Below are 18,020 nucleotides of genomic sequence, written 5' to 3' on the forward strand. Positions count from 1 at the left end.
GAACCGCAACCTGGATGTACTAAGCGACTTGCCTGGGTATTTTGTCTAAACAGGGGAAGGTCAGGGAAAGATATACTTCTTCTTCTGCTGACGGTCGTATTGGTAGCATGGTTCTACCTGTGGCTCTATCAGTCTAGAATGTCTGAAGATCAACTGGATGGACTGTCAGACAGTCGTTCTCATCAACTATACTTTGTTTTTGGAGTTATTAGCCAACTACATCTGTGAAGGTTCTCAGTCATCAAGGTCACGGTATATATTCCGTAGAAGAAAGGATGGCGCGTCTCCACATCCTCCATGTTAGTGGATGGGTCAGTTGACCAACGGGAGGACGTGGAGCTTATGACCGCATCCACCAGAGGGCGCTGTACTTGCTTTGGCTTCACTTTTGAGGAGCAGTCATGGCGTCCACTTTTTTACAGTCTATGCCTAGGTCTTCAACAGGGGGTCTGTGACACCTAGGGGGTCCGCGGAGGTACACATATACATAAGTAGGGGGTCCCCGCTCCATCTCTACATCAGTTTGGGGGTCCTTGGCCTGGAAAACGTTGAAGACCTCTGGTCTATGGTATATTCAAATAACAAGCTGAATCAAGGGAAACTGGACTTGTAGAGTTTCTCGAAGACGTTTCACCACTCATCCAAGTAGCTTCTTCAGTTTTAAAAGACTGTTAGGGAGTTGGGGTTTGAATAGGAACATCTGTGTGTGTTATCTACCTGAAACTCACATGACTAGGGTCTGTTACCAGATTCTTAACTTTGATCAGGGAAGAAAAACAGGGTCAAAACCAATTCCTCCAACCACAGCTGAGATTTCTGATCATCTTCTCCTCTCCCCATGCCATCTATTTAAACAGATGGCGGTCTGAAGAATCCGCTGGTAAATGATGAAGAATCGCATTTATCCAGGCAGAGTGACACGATTCAAAAACACTCATGTGGATGTGAGTAATGAGGGTCCAATTTTAGAATTTTAAGCGACAGTGAGACACTTTTATAGGGAAAATATTCGAGAAAAAATGAAGACTGGCAAGCTGACGGGAGGAGGTTAAACATGCTGCATGCGCCAGATGGTCGCTGCTCACACAGTTTGTGATCCATATTCAAACTTTGCCCAGAGTGAAACTCTCTGTGACACCACTCTGCATGAGAGAGCCGAACCCACTGTATATATATGAACGATTAAAAAAATATATATATAAATTCAGCTGCAGACATTTCAAGAGATCTGACAAACTGCCAAGTCCTGGCTCAGATGTTCAAGTTGCTGTCAGAGTAGGTCCTTGCAGTAATATCACTGACACAATCTAAAATACATTTATTTCAAGCGACATCACATTGTCACTATGACGATGCTCAGACAGCCAGCAGAGCAGCTTCCACAGAGCACATCATCACCTCTGAAATCACTCTGATTCTCACCTTTATACCTCTAGTTCCTGAAACAGTGATTAATCCACCCCACTGCCGCGTAATTAGTGTAATCTTCTTTCAGTGGAGCTCATCATCACCCACTGGAGTTTTGTTTCTCGTGAGGTCTCTGAGTAGCAGTTATTTCTGACCTCTATCTTCCATCGCAGAGAAGGAAGAGAAGTTTAGATGAGTTTTAATATAGAGGCAGTAAAAGGCTTCCTGGCTTGTATTCCCCTGGGTGTTTGATTGTTTAAACCCTGAAGGCAGTGACCTTGTTACTCCTCTCCGAGCTTTTTATCAAAACCTCTAAAGAGATATCTCAGCTTATCCATCAGAGCCGTCTACTTGTTTTGTTTACTTGACTTCACCCTCTTATGTAATCCTGCTTTTGTGTGAATATTGTGAGAGGATTATAAATTCGAACCTTTGCGCTCCTCGCTGCCGTTGTGATCTTGGAACAGGAGCTTATTCTGTTTGCTGGTGCTACTGCAGGATTTTCTTGACGCTCTTGCGGCGTTTGAGATTACTCAGTCAAGCGATGCGGCTTGTGCCTGAGCAGAATGCCACGGCTGTTGATGCGCCGCGTGCGACGCGATTTGGATTTGGAGCGTGGCGCAGGTCGCGTTATGTCAAGCACGTCAGTCCTAACATTCTGCTTTGCGTCTCTTTTCCACGTCAGCGTTTAATCTCCAGGTGTGTGCCAAGGGACCTGTCTCACACCTTGTTGTTAACCCCTACCCCCTCAGCAGGGGTCCACCCCCTGCCTTCCCAAATTAACCAGCGGCAAGATAGATCACAGGTCACACATGAGAGGATGTGACGGCTGCTTGCTGTATGAAAAGGTTAATGTCATGCTTGTAAGGTGATGAAAATTCATGACGGCGGGGGAGCAGGAGGGGGATGAAAGGGGGTGAGTGCAAGGCTGGGGAAAGAGGTGTATGTGAAGGGGGTCAGAGATCCACGTGTTTCAGTTTAGCTGCTTATCCTCAGGTCCTTTGCTTACTTCCTGCTACTACTGAAAAATAAACACACAGAGGAAACACCAGGGAGTCCATTCAAGTAACGCAGCAGGAAGAATTTTCTGGTTGTAAGCAAGAGTTGGCAGGTGAGACATGTTGATGCTGAATGAGAGGTAAAGGGGCCGTGTGTTGCGCAGCAGTATGATGGAGGCAGGAGTTCACCCATGTGAGTAATCAGAAGACCTTTCTTGTTGTTCGGCGGAGCTCACCTGGAAAATGAGCCTACTTTGGTTCATGGGGGGAAACTACATTCCTCTATAGCGGAGCAGTCATTCCTGTAGAAACCTTATTGACGATTTGATTTCGCAGAGCCAGAGGTATCCATCCTTTGGGATATGTATCTAATCTTAACCCTAACATTAAAGTTGAAAGGCATAAACAAACTAAACTTTATAACCTTCATCCAACAGTGCTATATTTTATTTCAGGTAAATATCTAGTTTGTTAAATGATGAGACCATTTCAGTCTTTTGATTTACATGCGATAATAATTTGAGAATAATTAATATAATGAATTGTAATTGGATTAATATAATTCTCCACTGTTGTTGCTGACTAAATTGCTAAATTGAGCTTGTAGCTTGTATGTGTAACCTAATTAGAACGTATAATTGAATGTTATTAAGTCGCCAGTTTTCTGTGAACACTAAAACCAACCCTGGAAGGCATTGCATGACAAGCCGAGGCCACCAAGTCAATAGTCTGTCATACACGGAATGACGGATAACCCCAGCTAGTCGATGTAAGGTGGTGCAGTGAGGTAGTAGCGCTAACTAACCACTGAAGAAGCTACTTGGATGATTGACCTAACGCCTTCAGGAAACTCTAGAAAGCCAGGCTGCCCTTATTTCAGCTTGTGTTTATGGATATACCACGGCCTGGATGACTTGGCACCTTCACAAACACACTGAATTCCCCAAACACCCTCAAAGAGAACTAGCACTATTTATTTGTGCCATTAAAGAGGGTGAATACAATAATCAATTAAACGTTATCTACACCCAAATGTATCTTTCTCTGGCTCTGCTGATTACTCACAGTAAAATTAATGATGTGCATTACATGTGTCCACTGTGACTGATAAGTTCTACCTGTAGCTAGTCATTTATAGCAGCAGATGGACCTCAGTGTCAGGGGTTCTCCTCTAGAGATACCCATGAAAACAAATTCACTCACTTTACATAAATGCTGGGTTCATAATATTTATATTTAAGGTTGTCTATAGAGGAAGCAGAACTCTTATTAATTTCCTTGCTTGGTTTATTCGCCCTGTGACCTTCAGACTGCAGCACTCTAAGCTTGGGGAAATTGTTTCGGCAAACTAATCTAGCTCACTTCCTAAAAGCACAATGACGAAACACCTCTGCCAGACTGCACTTGAAGTGAGCATTGTTTCAAGTAGATGGAGGAGCCTCACAGGGCTGTGTAGTTATATCCTGCCTTCCCTTTATCAGATTCTCCCTGGGTACCACCAACTGACCTGCAGCTGAACCTTCCACCAATCAATAAGCATAAATCCCTCCGCTGGCTTAACTGTCGGCCCCTTTTTCACCAGCCCTAACTTCACCCAGTGCAAGTCAGATCTCATGAATTTCCTGGGACGCTCCTTGTTCTGAATTGTCCTCTTAAGATTTCCTGTCCTGTTCTTTACCCTGGGAACCGATGATTTGAAAAAAAAAAAAAGTTCTTGGGTAAGCAGTGTTGTTTCAAAGTGGATATTTTTAGTGATCCCAAGACTAGTAGTAAGTAGTCATTAATCTTGTCCTCTGTGTAGTTCATTAGCAGCAGCGCTTGTCAAGGTTAAAGTGTGCTGCAGCAGTGAACATACTCATGCCCTTACTCTTAATTACGTTGTCACATATATTAGTAAATCCATAGGAGCAGTTACTTCTCTGTGAGACACAGGATTAGAGCCGTAGCAGTCAATCAGCTCGTGCCCTGTTGACCCGCAGTTGTGAATACTATAAGTCTCCTGGTGTCAAGTGCTTGTGACCACATACGGTGTCAAAATGGCCCCATACAAACAAATATTTAAATGGATTGATGTGAGAGCTTATGGAGCAAATTGAGTTCTTACAAAAGTGCTTTGGTCTGGATGTTAATCAGACATTTAGTTTGCCAGCGTTTATTTCTGCCCTGTTAATACTAGAGCAGCTCCAAACCGCTATGGTGCATGCGAATTGGTACCGGCGCCAATACTGACCTTATTAAGCAGATCGGGAATAGATGATTGATGATGTGAGTGATCCATATTAAACAGCTTTTTGTTCTGTGTCAATATAATGTATTACTCAGAGCTTCCACTCACAGTTGCATTACATCCCAGCGGGGTCACTGACTATTATTAGGATCCCAGCAGTCCCTGGCCATCTCACATGAAAATTGGATTTCAAATTCTCCTCTCTTCCAAGAATCAATATTATCTGATACGCACAGTTGAAGAGTGTGAATGGTGTTGGGATCAGAGTTAGAGGGAAGGAAAACGACATGAAAAAGTCTAATCCTTGCATTCCCCCGGTTCCGTAAAGTGTCTTAGGACATTTTGGATTGTCTTTGATGATTTGATGTATTTAGCTAATTTAATGGTCTGTCTTTCACTGGCGTGGTAACACATCTTTGGATTTCATTTTGGTGCGGGTTCCAACTGATACAGAGGAAAAAAAAAAAAAAACTTTCACTCAATTGGATAGTCTTGCAACCAGTCAGAGCCACAAATTCAGCTCAATGGGGCTCCTGACTCCGTCCTTGTAACTCTTCTGTCCATCACCGCATAAATCCTTGCCAAATGATTTTATTGGCCTGGCAGATCTTTGCGAAGCATAATTAGTTTCCAATGGAGCAACTACACACCAACTTTCTGCCTCAAAAATTTAGTTTCATCTAGCTTCCAGGCTAGGCTTCTCCATGAGGATTCAGCTCAGTGAATAATGAACGTGTAAAGTGCGATGCAAAGCATTTTGAGAGTTGGGCTGAAAAAAAGATAATATATATATATATTTTTAAAGTTTTTAAAGAGTCATATTATCCATTATCTATCAGTGCTAATCCTCTAGAGAATTGTGGGAGGCTGGAGCTTATCCAAACTGATATTGGGCAGGAGGCAGCAGTCTATCACAAGGCTAACATTACATTTACATTCACTCAGTTTAGAATCATCAATTAATGTGGGAAGCAGCCGGCATGCCCAGAGAAAATGCGCACAGCCACTGGGAGAACATGCTAACTCCATACAGTAAGGCCCCAGCCAGCCAGTAGATCTGAACCCATCTCTTGCTGTAAGCTAATACGTTATTTCTCCTGAAAAAATAACAATTATGTCAGATTTTAACTTGGCTCATTGCTTAAGTCTAGGTCTATGAACACCTCAGTGAATATCTAGTGAATCACTGATTGCTGTTGTTAGACTTGTCATGGTTGCTGCATATTGTTCAACCCTAGTTTCAGACATATCCACCATCCATTCAAAAATCAAACCGGTACATTACAAATTCACACAACCAACATCCAACAACAAGTACTGCAGCTAGTCACCACCTTCAGATCAAAATGTCTTCTTTAGACACAAAATCTTGAACAACTGTTCCAATTGAAACAGATTTCCATTTATTTTTTTTCAAGAACTATGGAAAAAAGTGAACACTGCGGCCTTGAGGTGCTTCCAGAACTTAAGACTTAAGAGAGACAGGTTAACTCTGTGGATAGATATTTACAGCTATTTCTGCGTTCACTTACAATGGCCTTGGTTTAGGATCAATACACGTCACTGAAAAAGAAAGGGCTGCATCTAGATCTGCAGTTTTTAAAACCTCATCAGCATTCTGTCATAGCAGAAGAGCTATAGTAGCAGTCTCATCAGACCAGAGCGCAACAGTATAGAATAAAATGAAACCACTAAATCTGACAGTGATCGTGCTTGCTGGTCCTCTAGAGAGACACAAAACCAGAAAGCAGCATCCACACAGACGCTTGAACACGATTAAACATTAATGCATGCAACATGCCAGCTGACAACCATCAATTCTCAGCATTTGCTGCAATCACAGATAGCCGAGTGCTGGGCCGACTGGAAGGGTATGAAAAATTGCAATGCGATTCAGCGTAGTGTATCGAATGGGGAGCCATGGGACTGGCTGCCTCTGTCAGAAGCAGTTTATGATGGCTTTCTTCGGCTGTCATTTTGACAAAATGCCACGCGCGCATCACCTGTGGGCAGCATGGAGGTGAGCCGCCTTGGCATTTATCTCTGTGTATGTGTGTGGTCATGTGGACTTTGTAGAGGATGTTTGTTGGAGCGAGAGAGAAGACACAAGCAGACAGAGAAGACAGAAAAGAAAGTTACAGAGTAAGATGGACAGAGAAAAACAGGATCAGACACAGACGAGCAGATAGATGGAAATAAAAAAAAAAAGCAGTCCCAGTCATCCTCCCAGGTTTAAAGCCTTCACTGAATTGAAGGCTGCATATAGCTGCTTCACGCTTGTATCAATCTGTGTCTTAGTGAATCAGTCACTGCTTCATTTAATTTAAGAAACACCTTAAAGTCACCACTTTACAGAACCTTCTTGTTGCATTTTCAGGCCTAGTTAACATAGTTTTGATTAGTAAATTGACCTTGAGTTCCTTCTGGCATTTAAATGCGTCAGCATCGCTCCCTCAAAGTGGAAGAAACCGTGCGTCGCAGGAGGATTTCATTTTCCACCTACAAATGTTTTTCCCCCTTTGACCAGATGAGAGTTAGTGGTTCTGACAGGGTTATTGCTTCCCCTGGTTGCCCTGCTGTCTGCATGTCTTGATCTGTAGAGACAAGGCCAAAGTGAGACAAGCTCCCCACTTAACCACCCCCTCAACTCCCTTCAGTCCCTACCGGCCTCCCTTCCCCTCGTCTTTTTTTGTCTTCACCCGTCCACACCATCACATCGCACCTAATCTGCGTTGCATGTCAAACAAGGTAGACATTACATCAAAGACTGGGGAGTAGAGTTTTGGAGTTTATGTGTGCGTGTGAAGAGACGCTGTGTGAAACGACATAGCTAGATTTAGTGCTCTTCTGTCTTGGTTCACCGTAGAGCCTGCGTGTGCTGCTATTAGTCAGATCGCAGGGTCATAAATCTGTTAAAGGGGACTTATTATGGTTTTCCTTATTTTCTGTCGTACATATAATGTTACAACATCAGATTTTCATATTAAACGCGGTTGATGCATGTAAAAGTGATCTCCCCCCTGTCTTTGCACTGAGCTGAAGTCAGCTAATCACATTTATTTATTTTTTTATCCAATCATCTGCAGGTACGCCCACAAAGTCCAACTGCAGTCTTGTGTATGTGAAGCAGCCCGTTTGAGTAAATGGGAACTTAATGTGCCTCAGCACACAAATAACCACTGTTATGTCAAGTGGGTAAAGTAAGAGGGTAATAAGTGTACTATTTACCAAGCAGTGACATGCTGCTGTAATCATTTTGTTACTGCCGATGTTAATACTGTCCACTCATACTCGGACTCAGATTCAGCCTCTTAAATGTACGGATGCATCTGAGAACTTGCCATTTTCTATCAAGAACATCCCACTCCCACTTTTGGAACATCCACCACAGCAAGAAGAAAACTACGCATCTCCACAAGTACAGTCCAGATAGCCAGATGGATACTTGCCCTGCCCATTTTATTGAGCAGGGCATTTGGAGGTAACTTGTGTGGGCTTGGTATAGCCAGGTATCCCAGAATGCCTTTCATCAAGTATACGTCTGTTCCATTTGGAGAACAACTGTCCTCCTTCCTCCAATGTCCGTACTTCAGGATTGAACTTGCCAAGTCCAAACCAAATACACGAACTTACGTACTTAGTATTGATGAATGCCTAATGTACCGGAAACTACCCTTTGGCAGGCTTCCAGAAGTTTCAGGTAGAGGCTCCACCGAAGGACACTTAACAGGCAATTTAACTGGGTCACATTTTTAAGATACATCTACCACTTTGACATTGAAAGCTAAAGTGGATCAGCAGTGTTTCCCACAAAATTTCATGAGACCCTGGTGTCGTCTTTTTTTTTTTTGACACATGAATAGGATCATGCGTTTTTGTATCACTCCGTCTTTAAATTACTGTAATAATGTGGATATTGGATTTAGCGACAGTCTGCAGCAGTTCATATACAGCAATACTAATAAGTTGTTGAGACGTGGCATTCTATGGGCAACTATATGTAAAAGTACATGAAGTGTCAGCGAATAAATCCAATTTGTAGTAAACAGCTGACATTCAATCTAACTGCCAGCCAGCTAGCTCTTATAAAGTTAAGCTAGTAGTTCATGTTACGCCTGGAGTTGTTTCCTTTGGGTTTTGATCAATTCTCTTTAAATAATTGTTAGTCCACAGGGTCTAAAAACAGTACAAACAACATAAATATTTATTAGTGAACAACACAAATAGCTTCTAATGCTACGTGGGTTGTCCGTCTTGTTTTCTCCGTCAGGTTAACTTCAGTACAGATCAGGTGAGCGGCTGGTTTGTGTGGAGGGAGAGATAAGAATAAGAATAAGAAAACCTTTATTTGTCCCACAATGGGGAAATTGCAGTTTGCAACAGCATGCAGAAATGACACAGATATAATAGATAAAAATAGATATATTGTACAGACTGGTGTTATTACACCATAAGGTGTAATAACATTGCACATATAAGGAGTGTTCGTTGTGGAGCCTAACAGCAGCAGGAAGCGATGACCTTCTGTATCTTTCCTTCACACATCGAGGGTGAAGCAGTCTGTCACTGAAGCTGCTCCTCAGTCCAGACCACTCCGTACAGGATGGCTGATGCCACTACAGAGTCAAAGAAGGTCTTCAGGAGTGCCCCTTTCACTCCAAAAGACCTCAGTCTCCTCAGAAGGTAGAGCCTCCTCTGTCCCTTCCTGTAGAGTGCATCCGTGTGGTGAGTCCAGTCCAGTTTGGTGTTGAGTTGAACACCCAGGTACTTATAAGAGTCCACTTGCTCAATGTCCATTCCCTGGATGTTCACTGGTGAGGGGAGGGCAGAACGGCGTCTACGAAAATCCACCACCATCTCCTTGGTTTTCCCCGCGTTGATAAGAAGGTGGTTCCGCTCACACTTTCATGAGCAATAGGAAAAGTACGTTATTTGAGATGTGCAAAAAAAATTCCGGTTGCTTATGAGACCATGGCGGGCCATATCTTTACCTTGAGATCAATGTAAATTTAAGCGGCAAGACGTATTTTGATATGGTTAGATTAAAGTCATGGTTAGGCTGAGTGTTAGGCATGCAGTGGCTATGGTTGAGGACAGATAAGTAGATGCGCTGTGTTCCAAAGTGATTCAGCTAACTCTTGTATTTGTGCATGTAAGCAATGATTTACGTCTTTTACAGAATGCAGTGGTTTCCCACAGAGAAAGCCGGCCCCAATGTCTCTTTTATCTGTCTGTCATTTATGCACATGCACATGCACGCAGAGATTTCCAGGCCTTAGCAACCGTCTAGCACTGACTGTCAAAATTTAGATCCTTCTTCCATTCCTTCGCCTCCCTCTGTCTCTTCCTTCGCAGCTATCTAATGAGAAGGAGTCAACAATCACCGACTCTGTGCTCTTTGATCTGATGTGAGCTCCCTAAAGCCTCTCACACTGCCTCTGTCAATGGTACTTTTGCTGGTTGTGACACACACATTCACTGAGTTGCACCGTGGGCGTTTCATCAGAACAACAGTAAACACTCCTGTTGCTTCAGCTGGCTGACAAATCAGTCATCGTTACACCGGGAATATCTTCTGCATGCCACAGCTCTCACTCTACATGCTAGCTGTTATTAAAGTTGGCCTTTTCCTCTTTAAAAGTCATTGAGCGGTGCTTTCTCTGCCAGGGATCGAGGTTTGATTCACACTGGGCCCACACATGTTTCCAGTGTACGTTCTCATGGCATTTTAACCCTCAGTGGAAGAATTTATTTTTTCAATTTTAAACGCTGGGATATCAATCCAAACCAGACCTCTGTTATGTGATATCACATGTATCTTTCCTGGGTTGTAATTTTGTTTCAGTCACTCATCTTGTCTCAGTCTCACTTAGCAAAACCTCTTGTGGGTTTCAGCCCCAGGTCTTTAGAGTGACATGTGAGTGCGAGGGTGTGCCAAGGGTCTACGGCGCTACGGTGTGTGTAGCCAAGTCGAGTCAGCTCCATCACTTTATTTTGATTGTGCTGCAGTATTGACATGAATTGGGGATTTATGGGAATGCATTCATCGAAGATTCCACTATCTCAAAAATATATGTAAGTACCTCATTTAACTTTTATAGGTACGGTATAATTACATATCTCTGCAGAGCTGACACATCATTAACACTATATTGTTACCAAAATGACTGGACACAGCCCCATCATTTCCGATCATGAAAAGGTGTGAGGAGAGGGGCTTTCTGAACAAGCAGTTCTGAATGTCTATGCTTTGTCAATTAGTACACCATTACTTTATCTTGAGTCTCCATCACTACCAGATGCTGCGTTGGTTACGATGGCCTTGTGTTGCAGATTGTTTTGGCTACGGCGCATGAGGATGTAATTTCCATGCGTTTGTGTGGTTATCCAGAGGCAACACGAGAGATGAGAAGTGTGTGCCGACGCGCCTGGTTGATGTCAAGATAGGCAGAGAACCATTGGCACCCTGTAACTTCTGCAGTGGTTAGGACCGTCTAAACAACTTTACTACTGGGACCATCAGACCACTTATGAGCTTAATGGCTAATTTACACGCATGTACACAGGGCAGTGGCGTTCCTTGATTCCAGGGGGCTTCAGGTAAAGATGTACATGTTGTTTTATTGTGGCATGTACCTTGTGATCAGAAACGCCCCACCCCACCACCCAGTAATCTGTTGGTACATAGAACGGGGAGCCTGGAGGGATTGTTAATGCCTGCGAAGGTTCTCAGTCACCCGGGACATGTTATATCTAAAAAAAAAACAAGCAGAAACAACTGGGTTTTCTAAACATTCATCCAATAGGTTCTTCAGTTGTAAATGAGAGAGTTGAAATTTGTTATGATCCTACCTTCCTTCTCCTACTCAAGTTTCAAGGTGTGAACTGGGGTGAAACTTTTTGGGAACATATCCTAAGACTGTTGCAAACTGATGAAGGATTATATCACAATCCACCTCCCATGTTGATAAGTGTGGTTTTACCAATATGAGATCCTTCAACCCTCTTTGAAACCATCTGTCTTCTCTGTCTAAAATGTGTTCTTTGCTGTCCTCATTGTTGATGGGAACATAGGTTTAAGGCCGACCCCCCCTCTCCCACAAATTCTTTCACAGGGCCCCAAAACACTGTTTGGACAACGTGTCCTGACGGTGCACCCCTGGCCACATGTGCATGTGCACACTCAACAAACAACAACGCAGTGGTAGAGTAAGACTGACACACTGAAAGTACAATGCACAACACACTCACAGAAGGAAAGACGATATAATACATAGCTCATAATCACATTGTAGTCGTTTATCTAACACAAATGCAGTTGTGTGCAGTGTTACTTGGTGGGAGGGGGGCACACTCTCTGACAGCTCCATATTTCACCTAATGGAGGTTCAATGGGCCTTTTCAGTCTAGTCAGGGGCCTGTGCAAACTGACGCTGCAGGTATACTATAGCTGTCTGGGGATACGGCAATAAATAAAGCCACATGGTGTTTAATAAAACAATATGAAAATATTGTCTTACTCGTAATAGCCCTGCAGAAAGGGGAGGCGGATAAATCAGACTGTACAGGGCTGCGGTTGGACGTTTCCTCGAGCTCACTCCCTTTAAGCTCCCACTTCTTTTTGCCCTCTCTCCCCCGTTGGGAACACGGCGTAAAATGATCAGCTGTTCCTCATTTTCTGTCTCGACACACGAAGTGTGTGTATAAAATGGATTCAGTCTATGGGTGACCACTTGAACCCTGTGTTTTTTTTATTTTATTTTTTTTTATCTGAACCTAAGATCTTCCCAATGCAGGCACAGAAATAGCACCCCCCATTTCAGGTTTAAGTTGAATAGGTAGTAACAGTACAGGAAGATCCGGCATTCCTTACCCTTGAATAGCTGACATTGGGAAATTCTTGATTTTTCTACACTTCATATGAGGCTGAAGTTGCAGTTCACTGAGGGATACTGATGCTGATGGATATACGATGTGGCTTTGTACCGCAGGTTCTCTTAAAGTTTAAACCATTTTCATTCAGTTCCCTCTTCTCACAGCTTGGATTGAATGTGGCTACATCGTGTATCCCAGTGAAAGAAATGGCCCTGATGCTCATTTTGAATTTAAATTTCACTTTGATTCATCATTTGCCCAATCGCGTGATTAAAAAAAAGAGCGTTTGGTGTTGTTTAAAGAGGAGGTGATGAGCAAACTGAAACCAAAAGCATTTTGAATGTTAGCAAACCAGAAGTCCAGATGCTGCTGTTGGACACAGGTTTGTGCAGGATGGCTTTTCAAGACATATGGATGTATGTTTCTACTGTAGGTTTATCCACGTGCTGTTTTTAGCGTGGCTGTCACTTTACGTTTGTGCTGCTACTTCAAGTTCTCCGCTGGCTGATCTTCATAGCTGGAGGAACTGCCTTGCTCGTGGGCACCTTAAGGTATGGATGAAGGCTTTCTCCGAAGCTCTGACACCTGAAGTTTATGCGCCATCATCTAATTTCAGGGGACGTGTTAAGTCAGTGGGATTCGCAAAGCTGGAAATGCTAATTTCCTGAACCTCATCCTCGCCCCAGTGCGTCCCTGATTTATAGAACTGACCTCTACAGCTCTCACAGTGCGTGCCACGTATCGCTCCCATCATCTGTTTCTTTTTTGGCATTTGTTTTTTTGGAAAAGGAGACGCTTCATCCTGTTTTGGCTTTCGGCAGCTTTCTGCAGTATGAACACAGGCACCTCGTGTGTGAATCTTCCCATCCCAAAAATAACTGCATCGGAAAGGGGAATAAACAACCTCCATCCTGTGCATGACATAACTCAGATCTGGAATCGATTCTCCCTGCAGTGATAAGGAAGCTGCGGCACAGTAGTTTTCAGACGCATCTGTCCTAAATCTATTGAATATTTTCTGCGTTCATAGTCGAGTTAAGGTAATTCTCACCAGCCTCAAAGGAAAATATGTTCTCGCAAAGTGCTGAGGTTTGGTCGTATGTGTTGTCAATATGAAAGAATTCTTATGAATGAATTTAACTCTCATTCTGTTGTAAAAATACGACGAGGTCAACGTGAATCACGAGCGTGTGCCAGATCAATGGCAACCATCTGCGCCGCGCCACGGGTGCCTTCTTTCTCAAGGTAGGTCCCATGACGGGTCCCAGATTGGCAGTGCCAGCCGCCAAACGGTGCCGCCAAGCGTCACGTGGGGCGGCAGTCTGTCGCTTTTCCCTAAGGCGGTCTTTTTCCAGGAGAACGGAAGCGAGCAGGTTGCCGCTTGAGTAAAAAGGCTGAAAAACAAAACTGTATCTGTCCCTCTGTGTGTGTGTGTGAATTTAAAATGAGGGTGGATGGAAGCAGGTCTGGTTGTAAAGCTAGCCTCGCTTTCAGGCTATCATTTAAGTACCAGACTGTATTCAGTGTTCTTTAAGCACTTAGCGCCTCTTGATGTTCCAAATCCACTGCACTATGTCTTCCCTTAGTGATTTGTCTTTCATCTGTAGTTCTTTATGAAACTCAAAGCAGGATTAAAATGTCAATTATGATTGTGATAAATCCAACCAGGACATGATGGAGTACTTGTTGCAGATCATTCTTTAAGCCTTTGATTTGCTCGGGGTACTATACGGTTAGATTTTTACCACATTTGCTTGTCCAGACGTGTCAGGTACACAGGCGGTAACTGTCAGTCACTGCCAGTCAAAAATTAAACAGGCAACGGATCGGACTTGCAAGCGGTCGCTGACTGACACTTCTCTCTAAGCTGTGTTTAGACAGAAGAAATTCCGCGTCCACCTCAGCGCTTTGCACGTACTCGTTAGAAGATCCGCTGGCAAATTCAAAGTTACACACACACCCAGAAACGCAAACAAACAGACGGTCAAACAAATCCTAGAATAAGCGACGCAGGAAGTGAGGCAGCTCTGCGCGGCGCAACCTGAGACGTCGGCGGTCGCGAGGACCGAAGGAGAGGATCTCCATGAATCGGGCCAAGCCAGAACAGGCCTCCCTGCACCTCCTCTATCCCAAATAATCACCAGTCTTCTAAACACCAGAGAAAATAACTTAATTGGTATGCTATTTGAGTTTTTTTTTCCAATGGCATGGAGCTGCTGTGAATTGCACATAGTGAGTTTATCTTCTCTCTTTGCAGTCTTAATCAAACTGCACTTTTAACAGTTTTTCGGGGCTCTTGATAGTAGCAGTAAAAGCTTCATAATTGTGACAAGTTAAGTATATGTTTTGTCGGTTCGCTCTTGTAATAGTACTATTGAAATAACAAGCGAAAGAAAAGCTCAAAGCGCAGCCAAAGACTAGAGTAGGGAAAAAGCTAGGCCTGTCAAATTAGAGGCAACACAAGGACCCGCTTGTCGAGAAATGGAGGGAGGTCACGAACTAGGGATCCGGCATAAATTCTACCCGTGTAAACCCCCCCCCCCCCCCCCACACCACCTCCTTCTCCTCCACCAACCTTCCTAAAACACCAAGACGTCAGAGAAACCCAGATAAATATGCTCGGGTCTTTCTTCAGCCTGTCAGCAGCCATCCGTCTCTCTTATGGGTCCCTAATAGCATCTGACCACAGCAGCCAGAGGAGGAGAAGCGGTGGTGTGGCCGCAGGCTCACATCTGACCGGACTGGAAAACTCTACATTACTTCTAACTTGAACCATCCTTTTCTTTTTTGTTTTCTTTGTCTCTTCACCTACTTGAGACCTCCGGGGCAAACGAAGCGTAGCGGGATATAGCCGTCATTCGCGCGGCAGCCTGAAAAGAAACGTTCTCTTTTCTAACCTCTGACCTCCGACCCAGCATGAGCAGGGATAGGTCTCTGCAGGAGAGCAGTGAAAGTACACGCTCGCTTTGTGTAAGAGTATGGTTGTTTTATACTCCATAACCTTGTGCATTTCCTTGACGACAGAGAGGTCAGAGGATTGTGACCTTGCTCTTAGCGGAGCAGCTCCAAGTTTCATTAGCGATGTGAGTCATATTTGGACGAGTCCATTACGCCAACTCGCCTCTCTGTGATGTGGTTAATTACATGAAAGCTTTACTTTGAACCCCTCAATTACATCCGTGATAACCTTCACGTGGAGGAGTGGGTATGCGGTGTGAAACACTGTCGAGAGGTTATTAAGCCCAGGAGTGATGTATGAGAATGTATGCCAGAGGACTGGGTCAGTGTCACTGCAGTGCTATATCTCAGCAGCCTTCATGGGAGACCACACACACCTGCAGTAAGAAGTAGTGGAGTCTGTCATGAATTACAATGTCTGTGGCTGCTCTACAGCGTGTTGTCAGACAATTATAAATTGCTCTCTGCACGGTGTACAGTCAATAACGCCAAAGGTACTATAATTCGCTCATTTTGTGACACTCAGTATTAATGGCTATGGATCCTAGATCAGTATTTATGCATCCCTTCTCATGAGACATATTTCCAGTCGTGCTTATTGAGATGATAAACAGTAGGCTGTGTGGGACATGGGCTGATAAAGCACCTTGTTCCTCTATATAATTTTCATGTTGATTGTTGAACTGGTGCGTCCCAAGCAAGCCAATATCAAAGAACTGGCGGCAACGAAGACCACCCCTCACCTTGCCTGTGGTGCTGCCAAAAAGTTGCTTTTGAATATGTCCCAAAGACTTCAGTCAACTGGAACATCACATGTTGGAAAACTACTCCCCCACCCACTATTTATTTTGTGGCAGAAAGTTGGTCTGGAACCATTCTGTTGGGAACTGATCATACTCTGGCAAAGATTTGCTGGACCAAGCTGTCGGATTAAAGAGCTAGGAACAACTACACACCGTCGTACAGAGCTTTCCTCTCCTGAATCAAGCTGATCCATTGTGCTGTTGTGAAAATATTTGAATGTTCATATTGGATGAAGATGAGAAAGACTAAGGGAAAAACTGGGGTCACAGACGCATACCAATGTCCCGACACACTCCTGAGAGGGACGTCTGGCTTGGAGGGGATCAGCTGGGCTTAATGGCAGGTTTAAGCTCAGTGTACCGCCAATTAAAACCATTCAGGGAGTGCTTGCCTTCATATTTGAAAAGAGATCTACAGTATCTTTAGTCGTGAAGTGTCTGATGAGCGTAGGTGGCAATGAGCATGACTACTGCCCTGGTTTCTGCTTCCCAGATGAATTTCACCTCTCTATCCATTTTGTGGAAATTAGGTAGTTCCTTTGATTTGAAAAAGAATCTTAAAAAAAACTTGCCTTCCTTAGTTAACAAAAAAGAGAGAGTGAGAGAGACGGTAGTGATGAAGGGTTTCATGTCATTTTTGGGAACATGCTGCTAACCGAATACTTTGAAACCTTGGAAGGGACCGAAGTGCAAAAGAACTAGTCTCTCTCAGTGGTTTCAATCTTTCTTTTAAAAAAAGCCTTTGTAAATCCAACGGTCTTCAGATGTACTCTCTTCCAGTCTCTCAGTTTGTTCAAGTTTTCTAAGTACTTTGTCTTGCATATAACACAGTAATCATGTCTGAGTCCCTGTTCCTGTTCCTGTTCCTGTCCTGGGAATAGTCTGGTCAGTTTCAAATAACTCGATTATGTCGTGTGATAGATGATATTGTAAATGCAATTGGAGGCCCTCACTTCTTAACAAACAGAACTTAAAAATGTGTGTTTGGGAATGATATCGGATATTTTTGCAATAGTCATATGTACTAAGGTTTTTCCAAATGTTTGAGACTCATTGCAGCCATATGCTGTTTCTGCTTCTTTGGCTCAAGCCGCTGCAAAAACTCACCCATATGATCAACAAATCATATCATGACGCTAGGCAGATGTCTTGCAAACTGGTTGCATGAAATCATATCACTGAATATAATTTTAAAGTACACCTGGCATTTAAATATTACACTGACAAACAGCTTTTTACTTGAATCTATCAGATATTTATTCGTAGTCCCAATCTCTAAATTATCTTAATATTAACCAGTTGTTTCACTTGGGTCACAGTGTATTAACAGGCTGTTTATTTTGGACCAACATTTTGTTTGACGCAGTAAGACTGCTCGACATAAGACATCTTCATTCGCTTTTTCCCGCTTTAATCCTTGTCAGTTCTTGCGACGCCTGCATACTGATTCCAGCTCTTGTGGCTTTATTTATCGCGCTTTGATTGATGAGGTTGTTTGCTGACTAAATGAACTCCCCTTCTTATTAACATGCAATCACAGCGAAGATGAGTGGGACGTGTCTTCTTCTTCTCAAGCCCTTTCTCACCTTTTATGACAGCTGAGAGTTAGGGAATTGTTCAGAAGTGGAAAGTCAGCAGAAAAGCTTAGCGCAGGCATTTTTCTTAATTTCTTTTTTTGCCAAGGATTGAGCGTGTGGTTTTGGCTCAGGCTGACTGAGCCACTAGGAGACCCTATCATGATCATTTTTCAGC

This window comes from Chelon labrosus (genome assembly GCF_963514085.1).
Source record: "Chelon labrosus genome assembly, chromosome: 23".
Taxonomy (NCBI): Eukaryota; Metazoa; Chordata; class Actinopteri; order Mugiliformes; family Mugilidae; genus Chelon; species Chelon labrosus.